The sequence below is a fragment of the Sinohyriopsis cumingii genome, chromosome 18 (genome assembly GCF_028554795.1).
Source record: "Sinohyriopsis cumingii isolate HCF-2022 chromosome 18, ASM2855479v2, whole genome shotgun sequence".
Taxonomy (NCBI): Eukaryota; Metazoa; Mollusca; class Bivalvia; order Unionida; family Unionidae; genus Sinohyriopsis; species Sinohyriopsis cumingii.
The window spans coordinates 19,295,744-19,304,162 of record NC_142978.1 but is presented as its reverse complement, the minus strand read 5'-3'; positions in this window follow the sequence as shown (position 1 = coordinate 19,304,162).

The following is an 8,419-nucleotide window of genomic DNA, read 5'->3' as shown; positions in this document are numbered from 1 at the left end:
TCGATCACTTCTGGTAAGATTGGATTGCACTTGTACGCGAGAGGTTTCATTAACTTCTTCAGCATGGCATGTTCAGTAAACAAACGCTGAAAAGCAAACAGCTTCATCTGTAGTTATTGTAATCTATAATATGATTGGCAGAGGGACAGAAATTCCAGTCCAATGGTTACATTAAGAAAATGTAACTCCAAGACTGGTATTTTCTCATTTTCGTTAACACCATGCAAACAAATAATTTGTCTCAGCTATGTATTCAACAGAAATACAAAAATGATAATAGTTCATCACGTATTCATTCGCATTATTAACTTGGTTAGGTGTGCTAACGTCAAATGTCTTCAATTATCACGTGACAATTGGACACTGAAACCTCGCCCTAGTATCGTAAATCTGCGTGGTTTGTCTACCAGGTTCATAATTGTCCTCCAACTGTCTTTGCTAAGAAAGCATCGAATATATCCTAAGCCACCTATGGTCATGTGATTTTGAACCTCAATCACTGCACAAGTGCACGAAATTGAGTAAGCGCTCTTCTTCCGTTAGTTTTCGTTTTTACTTGAACTGAGTTACAATAGCATGTCATTTTTTGGTATGATATGAAAGGCAAAATTGTATCAAATAAAAGCAATGGACATTTCTCACCCTTGTCCCAGCATGCAGCTTCTGTATCTTATGAGCAAACACGACTCATCCCAATTTATAACGGACATTTGTAAAATGTCACTTCTGATAATATATATGAAGGATGGGTCACAATGGAAACATGATTACAAAGAAATTAAACTCTATACAAAAAGTTGCAAGGTTTTGATGCAGGCCAACACGATATAATTAAACTGAGAGTTCTCATTTTAGCTCGTTGAACAATAACATTATGTATAATTAAAATACAGATTTGTGTTGTATTTATTGTTCAGCACACGATAGGCTACGTGGCAAGTATAACTGATGGAGGAAGAATCCTGGAAAACCCAAGTTATAACCACCGACCTACGGGAAGCTACTGGCGATCTTCGCCACATACCCACATAGGACGAGCCCGATACTCCAACCCACGCGGGCAGTGTGAGAAAATACAGATTGTGCCAAGATGGAAAAAAAATAGAATATTCAACAGATGTATGACGGATTGTATCAAAATACTAGTTCAACTAGTATGATTATAAGTCAGCGTTCAGCGCTTGAATTGTATAACGACACAACCAAATTTAATAACTGTGATCATTTATATTAATCAACTGGCATATAATATATAGGATGTTATACTTTTTATGCCATTGTCGTTGACAATAATATGCAGTACAAGGAAACACACATAGAGTGCATATTTATCTTCAGAAGAAATATGTCATCTTCAGTGCTTTTTTACATTTCATCTTCAGTAATTCGTAAAAAGTTTTACTTAAATAAAATAGTGATTTAGGATAACTCATCATTCAACAAAATAAAAATGGGAAGACAAGCAGAGAAGCCATAAAACCATTTTACCAACCATAGGCACAAAACAATAGCATGTTAGCAATAATAAATCAGGCGTATGGACATAAACTATATAGGGCAAAGTTACACGGAATAGACGTGCTTAATAGGATGTAGAACAAGTCCGATACGTCCACGCTGCATGTCGTAGGAAGCAAATGAGTGAAGGCAATCCGTGTCGTTGGAAGTGATGATCATGGTAGTTGAACATAATTGCTTGCCATCCTGATGTAACACACTACTTCGTTAGTCAAGAAGTTAAACAATCGTTAGCAGCTATGTTACAGGCATTCAGATTCATGATCGAATGTGTCAAAGGTCACCGTTGTGATCAAATGAACGATGATATTCTTGAACTTTACAAAAGACAAAGACTTTGATGGCCGTAGCGAGGGTAAGGTTACGACGGTTTGTCTTTTGCTCGAGTAAACCACTATATGTATCACTCCCAGAAACGCAATATATTCGCTTAATTCTATGTCTATATCCCCATATTTGAAGCAAAGTGATGAATTGTTCAGTAGGACACTATCGGAGAAAAGAACATAACTTAACATCACAAGACCAGGAATAATTCAATCAGCAGCTCGGACGAGGAAATTCTTCCTAGTCAAACTTCAATCAGCAACACGGACGATGAAATTCTTCCGAGTCAAGCTTCAATCAGCAACTCGGACGAGGAAATTCATCCGAGTCAAACTTCAATCAGCAACACGGACGATGAAATTCTTCCGAGTCAAGCTTCAGTCAACAACTCAGACGAGGAAATTGTTCCGAGTCATGCAAACTGGCCAAGATTTATCATTATTGAAACTAATGATGCAATCGATAAGACCAAATCGGAGATCTCAGAATGCAGCAGTATGATATTTTAAAAGTCAAATTGATTTCCACAAACACATACATTCTATTGTTATAACTTCTGAGAGCAAAGCCAGTGTTTTTGAGTAATTACAGTTGACCCTTTCATTCCTACTCCTCTGAGGTACTTTAGCTGCCATAGATATTACCACCATAACTATGCTTGCAAGAGAAAACCAGTGTGTCCGGCTGTGCATATGTATGTAGTGATTGATCGTCTGTACCAAGAGACTGTTTTGTGAAAATTGTTCAACTTAACACAGGTAACAAATCCTAAGCCAATATAGCTAAAGTGGACAAAGAAAACCTTCTCGAAACCTGGTGCACCTAGACCGACGTTACATGACCCAAAGGGGAGATGATGTTCAAAGTTTTGGTGCCTCCAAATCCCCCATCAGCAGGCACCCTAGCAATCAATATCCCAGTAAGTGTACCAAATAAAACTTCACTGCTAGAACCATTATCCTAGTTAAGTCTAGCCCAAGAAAACATAAGCAATGGTGCCATTTGTCATAGAAACGGTACGACTAGTATGATACCCATCTGTACTACCGAGACACCATTTTGATCGGGATCATCTAGGCGTAGCAATAAAGAAAGAATACAAGAATCGACTAGACTTAAGAAAAATCTGACGATCCTATTTAAACTCTTTAGCAAATTTGGAAATATCGAGAGTATGTACAGTGGAGTGACCACTGATAGCACGCTTCAGGGTAAACTCTTATCGGCCACTTTTTTAAATGTCCGGCACAATAATGAAATCGATATGATAAGGTTTAAAGGCAACTGACGATAACATATATTTTGTTTAAATAATATGAGCTGAGAGGTAACTGTCTTCAATAAACTATTTTAATACAAAACGATATAGTTCATTCACCAGCCTCACAACCAACTGATTTGTGTCAAGAAAAATGGATAAATCCGCTAGAGGAGTGACCATCATCAAATGTAATCAAACTTCTCACTGCCAAATTAAAACAAATTTACAGTGCAGGCTATATCAGTTAGTGAATCGATCCACAAAACTCGTACACCTTGCTCTATATATCTCCCTACAGTATCAATTTGCATCCTGACAAATTTTTCTGCTCATCCTTAGATCTGCCAATCTAAAATCCATGTTCTTTACTTGACTTAACGTGTGAGGTTAATGACCACTCATGTGGTTGTGACCAGTCTCCAAAATGCTTTAGTACTAAGAGTACCAAATTCTCAAGGGCTAGGGCAGAGAAGGATACTGAACATGGAATCCTTTCCCTCTGCGTATCAAATCGGAGAGCTGATTGTTTTGACAACGTATGCTATTCAATACACCCAATTACAAAGATACTCCAAGATGTTGCTGCAGATGCAAAGCCACAAATGTCGTGAATTCCTAAAAGTTTCAATAAGCCGTTCAACCAAACATCAACAGGAAGCGTTAAAAGGTCTTGAAACCTGTCAAAACCAAATTTAAAAGCGAAACTGAATCAATACCGTATATACCAAAGTAATCTTCGTGTAACCGTTAGAAAAAGCAAGAACAAACGTAGCGCTCCATTGCCGCTAGACTGAACTATCATTTTTGTATTAAATTACTTTGAACTATGAAGTAGACAATTAGGGCAAGAATCAAAGCAACTGTATAAAATAGCGTAAGAAATTTAATGAAATTGTCATAACTGTACCAGAATCCTCAAATACATTAGTCGAAATATTTTTGAATAACACCTCACAAGAGAACTATTCTGAAAGCATTCAAATGTCTAAAATATGAAAGAAAAGATTCCACTCAATAGAAAACCTGCTGATACTGAAGTTTACATCAAACATTTCACTCTCATAGAATTATTAGACTCACGTGATAGATCACATAACACTTCAGATGGTATTAATTATCAACGTTGAATCACTGACCCGATACAGGTCTGAGTACACTACTAAATATTCTCAATAAACTCGGAATGCTGGCGACGCAGTTCAGACGAAAAGCAACGGTAACACCTGGAAAAGACCACATCATTAACAAGGTGCATTTGCAAAGACCATCGAACGGAAGACAAACAATCGACTCATCTGGCATCTTTAGTTCAACAAACTACTACTATCAGATGTTCAGTGTAGATTCAGACGCCAGAAAAGTGCAGTAACTCGTCTTATCATATTTCAGGCATTTATTAGAGAGTCAGTAATAAAGAAAGTACATATAGATGCCGTCTTACAGAAATCTTATGCCACTACGTGGAAGTACGGTATTGTGAAGGACCTATTCAATATTGGCCGAATGAGCCGACAACCTAGCAACATTTATGCCCAGTCTTTTAAAACGAAAATGCTAGAGCTAAGGAAGGCAGTAACCTTTTGAAAGCTATACTCAGTAAATAGGTCTACCTCAGGGATCGTACTGGAACTTACGCTATCAAACATCAAACTTACAAGGATAGTGCAACACATTTATTGAGGAAACAACTGCTCATTATATGTCTACGACGCATTTGATCTGCTATAGTATTCAAGGTATTGAAGGTCAACTGCTTAAAAGTTTATTTTAAATAGAGTTCAAAAATGTGCATGGGCAAACGAATTCAAATATGAAGATCTAAAATTTCTTTTATGCATTTCTGCTGAATATATCAAATTTACGATGATCAAACGTTCTCTCTTCACGGTTATTTAATTCCTGTTGAGGAGGCTGCTAACACTATAGGGCTCAATTATAACTTAACTAACTTCCCTTACTCATATTAGTTACCTCAGGCAGATATATTATTTTTTTTAAATCGATTTAACGCGAGTCTTGAAAAACACAGAGTGGAGAGCAGATAGGACGATTTTTCTCCGGTTATAAAGGTCATTAGTAAGATTTAAACTTGCTGTGTCTCCGCTTGATATGGATCAGCTTGGAAACCTTACCTCCAGATGCTTGATTAGATATGTAAGCAGTGCTTAAAAGCTTTATACGCGCAAGTTTAACTTCCATTCAGAAAGCCCATATGGTGGGTTAAATTGACGGTCACTTTATCTCAGACGAACGAAACTGGCTCTTCAGTACACTGCCACACACAGAAACCAAATTTCACTCCATCTCCTGGCATGCTAATTCATCCTCAATTAAACGCAGCAGAATGCTTCATTTCAAACATCCGTATGCCCAAAAACACAAACGTGGTTTTCAAAACCCCTCAAAATAACAAACGACCTTTGCGATTCCAAAACATTTTAAACCAATACACATGTTCTGCAAAATAAATGCAACGAACCAGAGCATACTCCTGTGAAACTATATCCATACATACACATGGTTCAGAAACCCTTCACCGCTGCGGTGGCCTAAGTGGTTAGACCGTCCTCCTCATATTAGGGAGGTCGCAGGCTCGAGGCCCCGGCTGAGTCATACCAAAAACATACAAAAAAGGAACTAGCAGCTGCCTCGCTTGGCGCTCTGCATTAAGAGATTAGTGTTAGGACTGGTTGGCCTGGTGTCAGGATAATGTGACAATGTGGGATATGATGTCACAGTGATAGACATCACTATAAACTGCCACACCGAAACATTGTTAAAGCTACGTTAAAAATCAAAATCACACACACACACACACACACACACACACGCGCGCGCGCGCGCGCGCGCACACAGACACACCACAGCCTCCTATTGTGACCGCATGTTCTATATATATGTAACTCGAAAGATGAAAACAAGATTGCAGCTGCCATCGCGACTTCCCGTGGCATCTTCGCATGCTGTTTACCGATCAAGCTTCCATTTAAGCCGCAGAAATTATAGTCATACTTAAATCTAGAAACTACATAGAAACCTCATAAAACAAGAAACTACACAGAAACCTTCCAAATCTAGAAACTACACAGAAACCTCCCAAAGCTCAAATATTGTCGCTTTTTCGGTCTTTCAAAGCCTGAAATTTGACAATCCATTAACATCCTAAATTTTGCCGAAATGTGATTTACATATACAATCAAGAAGAAAGTACCATTTACTGTTGGCTGCCGTTTAACATTAAGGGTAATGAAATAACAGATTCTACAGCCAAGTGGTATCCGAATGGAGGATTCCAAATCCTGATCTGAAATATTATATAAATCAGCACGTTCTTCATACTTGGCAACATATTGTGAACGAACATTTCATAAACAAGCTTTAAGACATTAAACTTTATCATGGACAGCTGTATCCCATAGATGACGCAGTACAGTGCCTATCGCATACTGGGCACATACCCGACTCATACCTCATGAAAGTTGAACCACAACTGTAATTCACATACTGACACTCTTATCGAGTGTGTCTGTTTCCGCCCTGTGAGACAGGCGGATTATAAAGTGAGCTCGATGAAGTGACGGTATGATAATGTACCACCAGTTAAAATCTTAGGCACTTTCTCGGAATGCGGTTGACATAAATTATTCTCTCCATGCCTTTCTAAAGATTTTACATTAGTTATCGTCATCCTTTATTTTGTGCACATTTATAGAATGTTAGCATCTTTACCTTTAATATTTTATTTTGGTTTTCTTTACATTCATTTGGAAGTGTTTACCTTCCTAAAGTTGTGTACAATTCTTTAGCTTTGTAGTTTTAGAATCTTTCATTTAGTTGGCATCACTATATAGCCGTTTTAAGGCAGCGGTACAATACAATTTCATTGCACATTTCAATTGGATAATGATGTTTTCTTTAATGTAAAGTTCGCTACGTTTTCCTCTTCAATTTGGTCGACCTTCCTATCTTCCGGTCTATTCACCACATTCCAGTACATGTTTAAGTAATATTTTTGATATTTAAAATTATAATTATGAAAGATGCAATTTTTTAAAATTGATTATATCACCCTTTAATGTACACGTGTGTCACTAAAGAGGCGTTGATATAAGGATGGATAGAAAGATGTATAAATTAATATCTAGAGAGAAATATACACCGAGAAAAAAAATCATCCACAAATATTTTCGCATAATGAATATTTATTTTGATTTTAATCTTATGATTTGGGTCTCAAGTACATTTCTATGTCATTAAATGAAACAAATGTTCAATAAAGAACTAAAGCGTAGGATGCATAAAGAAGGAATAATACGAAACGTATAAACAATGCTTTTTCTGCATATATGGCATAAACCAATTTTGAGCTATTTTATACATTAAGTACATTATATCATTATATATATATATATATATATATATATATATATATATATATATATATATATATATATATATATATATAATATGCACCGAAAACAAAATTCATTTCTTTCACATCCAGTGCAAATTACTCTTATTAAAATTAGCATAAATTCTTTTAGAGTAATGCAGTATTGGTAATACTAACAACTGATGCAATCAAGATGGTAATCATGTGATCTCGATTGTTGTAGTACATTTACTTACTTTTACTACTGTATCTGGAAAGGTAAGCTCCACTAATTGTAAGCAAATGAAATCAGAGGAGCGTATGATACAATGAGGAAATATTACAGACAAAATCAAATAATTTCACAGAAGTAATTATTATTTCCACTCAGTTGTCAAATTATAATTAGAACGCCACATTATTTCGTGAAATCAAAAGAGCCATCTGTAGAAAACTAATTTCATAAATATAAATATAAAACAAAAGAGTTGAAAGATAATAATATAAACAATACATTGAAAAGATAACTATGTAAACAGAGGGTTGTAATGAGTATTAAAATGCCAAGCTGTATCAGAACAAATAGGTCACAATGATTCATGTTTATTTGAGCCTAAAATACATTTTGTAGCACAACTGTTTAGAATAACAAACAATATTATTAATGAGTTAATACTTAAATCGTTTGTGAATGGTGTCAGAAAACAATTTCCTTACATAAATCGACATTTTGTATTTGAAATACGAATCACTAATAATACAGTCTACCTATACACAACTATCAGTGTATCACAAAAATGAACACAAAAGATATTTGAAACAACTTGTTGAGAATTCAGTTCAAAGTGCTATTGTCTGGTGATTTGATTAAATTCATTACCAAGAATAAGAACTGAAAGTATGAATCTATATGATATTTTGCTATGGAAATAAAGTTCATT